This window comes from Capra hircus, chromosome 20 (genome assembly GCF_001704415.2).
Source record: "Capra hircus breed San Clemente chromosome 20, ASM170441v1, whole genome shotgun sequence".
Lineage (NCBI taxonomy): Eukaryota > Metazoa > Chordata > Mammalia > Artiodactyla > Bovidae > Capra > Capra hircus.
The window spans coordinates 10,191,577-10,200,933 of record NC_030827.1 but is presented as its reverse complement, the minus strand read 5'-3'; the positions used below and the strand labels follow the sequence as shown (position 1 = coordinate 10,200,933).

General features: G+C 42.9%; 1 protein-coding gene and 1 pseudogene across 1 annotated transcript in view; one reads left to right on the top strand and one right to left on the bottom strand.

Moving 5' to 3' along the window:
* On the bottom strand, positions 884-6,474 carry LOC102176918 (annotated as a pseudogene).
* Positions 7,309-9,357, top strand: part of NAIP (NLR family apoptosis inhibitory protein) — a 42,956-nt gene continuing 40,907 nt past the window's right edge. The window contains exon 1 of the mRNA XM_005694594.3: positions 7,309-7,417. The gene's annotated coding sequence lies outside the window, so the exon portion shown is untranslated. The remainder of the gene's footprint in view (positions 7,418-9,357) is intronic.

Here is a 9,357-nt window from a genome sequence, read left to right as displayed (position 1 = left end):
ATTTTTATATAGTCTAGTATTCAAAAATAGTAAAATTTATAGAATCCTGGAAAGTTGTGGTGAGACAAATGAAAGCAAAGTAACTAATGTTAGTTATTAGTTAAGGACCTGAAAGCAATCATGTTCATCAAATAAAGCTGTGGGTATGGAGCTGGAGGTTGAAGATGGACTGTAGTAAAATTGCTTTTCCATTTATTTGGGTCATAGTGTAAACAATACTTTCCAACTATATGTGGCAGAATGTGCACTGTTTCTATTTTGTTGTGACCGTGTTTGCCCTAGAGTAACTACAACGTGAAGATGGCAGTACTGTGTGGAGGCTGAAGAAGATAAGTAACTAGATTAAAAGCATGCTAAGTCTTGTATTTGAGGAGCACAAGTTGACCCACTGTATATCTGAGTACATGTCACAATTGAAACACTAACTTATGTTGACACAGTGAGGGAAAAACAGGGATTCTGCTGCTCAGAGGTGGCTTCCCTGAGAGCTCAGTTGGTAAAGAATCCACCTACAATGCAGGAGACCCCATTTCAATTCCTGGATCAGGAAGATCCACTGGAGAAGGGGTAGGCTACCTACTCCAGTGTTCTTGGGCTTCCCTTGTGGCTCAGCTGGTAAAGAATCTGCCTGCAATGCAGGAGACCTGGGTTCGACCCCTGGGTTGGGAAGATCCCCTGGAGGAGGGCATGGCAACCCACTCCAGTATTCTGGCCTGGAGAATTCAATGGACTGTATAGTCCGTGGGGTCATAAAGAGTCAGACAGGACTGAGCGGCTTTCACTTTCACTGTTGCTCAGAATGGCAGTAGGAAAGAGGAACCGTAAACATTTTGTAAGATTTCTCAATTGCTTTGTGAAATTCCTCGTTTGTGGCCCTCTGTGTTCAGCTGTCTGTATCTCTAACGATCAGCACGCTCATAACATGAAATGCCTTCATGAATGGTAAAAGGAAAGGGTGGTACCACCAGCCCTTGGGAAGTGGGGCAGCAGAATTCCCGTCTGTAGTGGGTGAGAGTTTAGGAGAAAGGGCAAGAACTATGAGTCCCTCGGTCCTATAGTAAGGAAGAAAAGAGCATAGGAGATTGTCATGCTTCTGAGAAATAGCCTCAGAGTGTCCTGATACCCCTTTGGGTCCAGTTCTGTAAGAATAGGAGAGTCATTGTTTTCCTTCCATGTGTTCCAATTCGGTTCTATGGAGACCTGTTCCACGGTGGGCTGGGGACATAGATGGAGTCCTTATGGGATAGAAATTCTTGATTTCACCTGACTAAATTGTTACTTGAGTCACATCGCAGGCCAGGGCACAGGAAGTAATGCACAATTTGTTCATTTATCCATTCGTCCACTCAGCAAAGCTTGTACATCTGCTGTCTGTCTGATGAGACCCTAGGTGTCTGGATATAGATACCAGGAAGAGGAAACAAACCCGACCTTGCAGCCCTGTGACCCTCCCAGCCTAAGAGGCAGACCTGTACAGAGGTCCACATGACAGTGCTGATGCTTTGCCAAGTGCGTGGGAATGCAGAAGAGAGGCTGTGAAATGGGCTCTGGTGCAAATTCAAATGCCCTAGGGGACCAGGCAGGTTATGCAAATACTTGAAAAGGAGCCAGGTTAATGCAAAGTGGTAAGCACCTGAAAAGTACTGGTTCCATCCGCAGGAGACAGCCTCTGGATGGAGCAGGAGGAGAGAGATGTAGTCTTCTCAGTACACCCTTTTCTACCTTTTGAATTTTATACATGGGCATCTGTTACCTAGTCCAGAAGAAAACAGTTTTTTCAAAGGCGGTAACTATTACTCAGCTCCAACCCATTTTTTTATTTCTGAAAATGCAGTTTCCCTCAGACTGTATATTTTAATATTTGAATAAAAACTGAAAATCTGGACTTTTAAGTGAATTCCCCAAGTTTAAAATGTTGACATCTAATTTTTTAAACCACACAAATGTTAATTTTTAGAACATCATCACAACCAAGAGTAGGTGATGATTTCTTAGGACACAAAAAGCATCTATCCTAAAAGGAGAAATTAAAGTCAGACTTCATCAAAATTTAAAACATCTGCTTTGGAATACGCCATTAAGAAAGCAAAAAGAGTTCATAGATGGGGAGAACATGTTTGCAGTGCAAACATATAACAGAAGACTGGTGTCTAAAAATATATAAACAATTCTTGCAGTTCAATAATAAAAGGTAAATGACCAATTTATCTTGTTTTTACTGTTTTTTCTGACTGCACACGTCCCAGGTTTTTTTAAATTGACAGACAGTACAGAATCATGAAATGATGTCTAAGGGTCCTCAGTATATGCTGCAATGACCAAGGCCCCCATGCAATGACATGAAATCTGGCATTAGCCCCTGCAGGCTTTGTTAGACCTCCTTTCTTGATTGTCGATTACAGTTTCTGGTGTTCAACCAGCTTCAGGCATATTTGATATTTCTTGTCATGATATCTTTTATCCTCTCATCTGAAAAGCACAGCTTTCCCAACTTGGCTCATTCTTTGCCATGGCCTCCTGTACAGAAGTGAAACACCCTGAGGCACAAGCTCTCACACTAGCAGCACCCACAAGGACAGATTCCACCTCTTGTGACAGGACCACAGGCCTGCCAGTAATGTCTCTACACATTTGCACAGACAAGGGATTCTTGCTCAGGCCCCCACACAAGTAGAGAGTGCTGACAGTGTACCCAGCTGCCTGCCTGGCTTCTGTACTGATGCACACCTTGAAAGCAGGTAGAGAATGGCAAGATCGTCAAGGTCCAGAGGCCTTAAAAAAGAAATATATGAATAGCCAATTAAGTCATTAAATTAAAGCCACAGTAAGATACATGCCTGTGCCCTAAAATGGCGAAATGATACTGCTCTCTAGGTGTGTGTGCGTGTTTTGGTTAAAGAAAGGCATTGAAAATAGTATTACTTTAAAACTTTAAACATTTCAATCCAGAGGCCATGCCCTTTAGTATCAGATCTGCTGAAGGAGACTGGTTGCTGTGGAAATCTCACCAAAGGTAAATCATCAGTGAGGAAGCCCACAAGCTGAGCCTTCTTACTCAGATCCAGGTGACTGCTTAAACAGCATATGTACTTGGCATCTGCAAAGCTGGCATGACCCTGTCCCCTGTGGTCTATCAGCTTTCCACCAACACTGACCACTTTTATTCAGCCAAGACCCGGGGACCATGGCTAAAAGCAAGTGCCCAGATGCTTTAGTAGAAAAATTCAGTTTTGTGCCTATCCCCACGTGACAAGATGTTCCACAGATTACAGCCAGCCTTGACGTTACTGGCTTTCCCTCGCAGGTGTGGCTGTGCACGCTCACATCTCTAGTCACTCCCTGGGGACAGAGATGCTGGTGGCAGCTACTTTGGTGAGCTCATTCTACCATGAGGACAGCAGTACTGTCAAGCACCACCCCAGAATCCTTCTACTAAACAACCCAACTTAAAAATGGAGAAGGACTTCCCTGGTGGTACAGTGGATGAGAATCCGTCTGCCAATGGAGGAGACTCAGCTTCAATCCCTGGTCCAGGAAGATCCCACATGCCACTGAGCAGCTAAGCTCTGTGCCACAACTCCTGAAGCCTGTGCACCTAGAGCCCATGCTCCGCAATGAGAGAAACCAGTTCTTAAGCCACAATTAAGAAGCCCGCATTCTCTACAATTAGAAAAAGCCCACAAGCAGCAAGGAAGACCTGATGCAACCAAAAAGTAATTCAGAAATGGGCAAGAGATTTGATCACCTTTCCAAAGGAAATATATGAATAGGCAATTAAGTCATTAAGTTAAAGCCACAATGAGATACATACCTATGCCCTAAAATGGCTTAATGATACTGCTCTCTAAATGTGTTTGCATGTTTTGGTTTAAAAAAGGCATTGAAAATAGTATTATTTTAAAACTCAAAATGTCAGATTCTCTTTTCAGATTGTGTAGTGAACATTTGTGTCTGTTTTTTGGCTACCCACATTTTCTTTCTTTGGAGATTTTTTTCCCCTTTCTGCTATATAGAGGTGGTATGTATATCTTTTTCCAGTTAAGACTGTGCAGACGTTTTTTCCTGTCAATAGGAGGAAAAGAAAAGCTCTTTCAACTGATAAAGGGTATCTGCTGCTGCTGCTGCTGCTGCTGCTAAGTCACTTCAGTTGTGTCTGACTCTGTGTGACCCCATAGATGGCAGCCCACCAGGCTCCCCCGTCCCTGGGATTCTCCAGGCAAGAACACTGGAGTGGGTTGCCATTTCCTTCTCCAATGCATGAAAGTGAAAAGTGAAAATGAAATCGCTCAGTCGTGTCCGACTCCTAGCGACCTACCAGGCTCCTCTGTCCATGGGATTTTCCAGTCAAGAGTACTGGAGTGGGGTGCCATTGCCTTCTCCCCGGTATCTACTAGATATCGTCAAACTTTAGAATTCCTGCCAAAGTCAAGAATAAGATATCTATTATTGCTGTTATTAAGCAACTTTGTATTAAAGGATATACTTGATTCAAAAAGAAAACAAAATGATGCTAAAGACAAAACTATCATAATATTCAGATATTACAAATATCTACTTAGAAAATTCAAAAATATTTACAATCAGATGTTAAAAGTAGACCAGGCGTCCTATATATCATCAATAAACATTTAGAAAATAGAATAGTAAAAATAAAATTCAATTCATAAGGGTAACAAAATCTACAAGGTGCTAAAATAAATGTAGTGTGCATTCGTGTATATAATATTATAGGTGAGAAGTAGGTTGATGGAGCAAAATTTTATCAGCAGAAGGGTCAGCAATGTAGAGGTCCTCCTGACCTCTGAACTTCCTGTAGAAAGAATTGTTGGTCCTTAAGCAGCTGGATGTATCAGGGAAAGCGTCCTAAAAAACACTGTCATTGTAATGTTATATGTGTTAATACGAAAGTTAGGAGGAGTCAACTATTTCACAACGATTGCTTCTTGGCTGAGTAGATGGCCTTGTGGGCAGGGCTTGGCCAGAAGAGTTAATGTGCCAGTGAGGCTGGTAACAGTTTGCCTCTAACTCAGCAGCTGGCTGAACTACCAAAATGGAGAGGGACACCTATTTTTGCCTTTTCTTAATACGTAGGCTTTATGGCACAGTGGTTAAAAGTGTAAACTTCATTGCCAGACTGATTAATCAGAACCCCTATATGCCTGAGTTTCCTCATCTGTAAAATGGAGATAATAAAAATAGCTACTTCATTCGGACTGTTAAATGGATTAAATGGACATATCTAAGGTGCTTAGAACTGTGCCTGGCAAGTAGTAGGCGCTAAACAAATTTTAGTTATTATGCATAATATTATTGAAATGATTTTTGAAACTATAAAGCCAGAAAAATTAAGAAAGCAGGAGGGGACCATCAGCACACAGAATATTTTAACAAATCTTTGGAAGATGGAAACTCAAATAGAATAGTAGTAACCAGTGAAGCAGACTGACAGAGCCCACAGCCTGAATACACGTGTAACACCTGGGAGGCTGTGTACCTTGTACAGAACCCTGGAGCAGCAGGTGGCCAGAATGCCAGCTAAGAAGGTGGGCAGGAAAGCCAAGGGACTAACTGAACAATCTCTGAGATTGTTCCAGCTCCGTCTACCACCATCAGACTGTTTACTATGCAGGTGTTGTCACTAAGAAGAAACATTAGTGGATTTTTCTCTTCTAAATAAAAAAAAAAAGGAATAAACTGACTTAGAGGAGCTAGTGTGGGTCCTGCTGCTGCTGCTGCTGCTAAGTCGCTTCAGTCGTGTCCGATTCTGTGCGACCCCATAGACAGCAGCCCACCAGGCTCCGCCATCCCTGGGATTCTCCAGGCAAGAACACCGGAGTGGGTTGCCATTTCCTTGGGCATCCCCAAAGAATCCTTCAAGAATTGGTCTTTTTATGTTCCTCAGATGAGTTTTCAGCTGCTGTCTCTGACTTGACAACTGACTTAAAATCATTTTCTGAGGTGTTTCTCTGAAGTTGAGGGCTTCTCCTAGGCAAGTCTTAGCTCCCTAATCTTCCTCCGTAAAGTTCAGATCGCACTCACGCGGCTTTTAATCAGACTCTTTAACCAGAATTTTGATCAATCAGCTTTGCAATCGCCTAACTTTCAAACATGAATTGAAAACCATTGCTCTGTACATATTGGAGGAAAGCTGGTAATGTGAAAAATCTCAAAGGTAAATAGTAATTAGCCTTGGAGGAAACAGATCTTTCAGGAGACAGATGAACACTATTTGGATTAGTACTGATAAAGTTAATTTGTACATCAGACCCACAAAATGGGGACGACCTCAGTGACCTGGCCCAAGTCACAAATCTAAATCCAGGTCAGCCACCACTTACAGGAAACGCCTGGCAACAAAACCTAGTATATATACGCCAATCACAATCACCCCAACTCAGCTTCACCTAGTGTGCGTGAGGCTAGAAAACAGGACATGCTACCCTTCAATGAATCCCTGACCTCCTGGCCAGTCATGCCTCTTCCCTATAAAACCTGCCTTTACTCTCCCCGACCCGACCCCAACCCCCGCTCTCCCCTTTGGAGCAGCGCTCCGTTGCCGTGAGACCCTGTGCTCCTCCAGTCCAGGGATTGTTTTCCCTTGACTACAGAGCAACAAACTCGTGGTTTTAGCTTTGTCATTTGACAGTATTGCAGCAGAGATTTTAAAAAATTACGTTGGCTAAGAAAATTAGATCTCGTGAAAGAGGCAACAAAAAAGAGCTGTGGGAAATTGAAAGTATAATTGCTGAATTTAAAATTACTATTGGAAAGTTGGAAGATACTGAAGAGGGAGTCTCCCAGAAAGTACAGCCATAGGACGGAAAAAATAAATGAGAAAAAAAAAAAAAAAAAAAACCTTTGGTGATAAATTCCCATCTGAATAATGGGAATACCAGAAAGAGTGAAAATAGAATAGTAGGCAGTAGGAAATTACCAAAGAAATTAGAGAAGATAATTTCCCGGGACTGATGGGAGGTCCACACGTTCAGCTTGAAACAAGTCCACTGGGTTCAGTAAATGTAAAAAGACCCACACCAAGACACAATAACTTTGAGATTTTATAACACATGGATAAAAGAGAAAACCCTAAAAAGATACAGGAAAGATGGAAACTAACACCAAAGAAATAAAGACATGTATGTACTAGCAGCGGAAACATTAATCAGTCTTAAATTATTTAGAATAAAATACTTCTGTTGTGGGACTTGGTTTTGTGAGGCCTTTGCAGTCCTGACTAACCCTGATGACTCAGTACCCTAGAGAAGTTACTGGTGATTTCTCAGGAAATTGCAGCTTGTTCTGGGTGTTAGTTCCTCAAATTGTTCTCGCTGCTTCCCATTAAAAGGACGAAGAGAATAGCTGTATTTACTCTCTACATTCTCCTTCCATTCAGCTGGGACTCTGGATTAACTTCGAGGTAAGTAAATCACCACCTCTGGCAAAAGTACTTTTCCACTTAGGACCTCTTATTTCTCTTACTCTTGTTTCTCTCTTTGGAGGCAAAAGGACAGGCACCGGAGTCACACAGATGTGGACTTAAATCCTTTCCAGAACACAGCAGCAGCACTGGTACTGTTAGGACTGCAGTCAAAGAGCACGAAACCTGGAGAGGGCCTTGGAGATCTCCCCAGAAAGGCCCTGGGGCCAGCGAAACTGACCACTGAACTTTGTAGAAGTGCAGGAGTGATTCCAGCTAGTTTGTTGCCACCCTGTGCTTATTTATCTCCAGGGAGGCCTGGAGCTATGGCATTGTCTATTGGCCAAACCTAAGTGAAACAGTCTAGCGATGAATGTGGCCCTGCGCTAGAATCTGAGAGGACAGGGGCAGCCCATTCCAGCTTGTTTGAGACAAGTTAGGTGTCCTACTTTGGGCTGCATGACTGAAGCAGAATAGAATATCCCTCCTTAGGTGAGAGAGTGATTTCCCTGAGACAAAGGTACCTAGCACGTATCTAGGTGGTTCATTACCTAAAACGAACCATGGACTGTATAATAGAGAAAGGGTCCTAGATGCTGGGACTGGAGTCTGAGACCACGCTGATGTTTGCCTGCCTTTTGTTTTTATTTTTGTATCATATCTTTCAACTTTATTAAAGTCTGAAGTAAATATACTATGTAGAGGCTTGTGAGTTTTTTCTAGTATCTGACCTTGTGTACTTGCTGAAGTTGGCACTGTGAATGGGATTATGGGAACAGTTTTTGACTTGATTATTTAAATGCTTGCTCAGGCTTTGTTTAGGAGGAAAAAAGTGGGAGAACTACCTAGAAACACTGATGCCAGGTTGGCTGATTTCAATTCACTCTAGTACTATAATTATTCCTGGGGGGGAAAGCATACCAATAGATTTTCTTTTTTTTTTTTTTTTTTTTGCTATTTTAAAAAATTGAAGTATAGTTGATTTATCAGCTTTCCTGATAGCTCAGCTGGTAAAGAATCTGCTTGCAATGCAGAAGACCTCAGCTCGATTCCTAGGCTGGAAAGATCCCCTGGTGAAGGGAGAGGCTACCCACTCCCGTATTCTTGGGGTTTCCTGGTGGCTCAAGACAGCAAAGAATTAACCTGCAATGTGGGAGACCTGGGTTTGATCCCTGCGTTGGGAAGATCCCCTGGAGGAAGGCATGGCAACCCACTCCAGTATTCTTGCCTGGAGAATCCCATGGACAGAGGAGCCTGGTGGGCTGCCGTCCGTGGGCTCACAAAGAGTCAGACACGACTGAGTGACTGAACGCAACACAGCACAGCGTGTATCTGTTAATCCCAAATTCCTAATTTTCCTCTCTCCTCCCCACCACCCCCAGCAATGGAATTTAAAGGTGGCAGATCCAGAGTCACCAGAAGCATTTAAATAGGTTAAAACAGAAATTCAGAGAGAGGAGAATCGGTCAAAAACGGTGAGGCAAACAAGGCAGGCCTCAGCAGCCAGCCCGGTATCAGTGGTTCTAGACCTTTCTCCCCCTTTTCATGGTCTGGGCTGCTTTGGCAAAAATGAAAGTACTAAGATAGTACTGATGAAAGTACCAAGATAGTACTGATAAAGTACCAAGGAAGAGCCCTAGGCTGCCAAGTCCACCAGGCTTTGGCTGGTTTCTTCTGTAAAGGAAAGGAACTTGAAACCAAAGGAAGAGTTGAGCAGATACTTCTTTTGGCCGGAATGTGACCCTTATCTGCTGACCGCTAAAGGAATTCTACGGGGAGAGCGCATGAAGACACAAACTGAAATGAAGGTACTCTTCAGTCAAAAAGCCCAGTAACCTTGTGGACTGATGAGAGCTTCCTGAGGAACCACTGCTGAGATGGACTTAACATCTTAGAGACGAAGGAGTTCTTTTCTTTACACTGAGTACTTCCAGATGAAG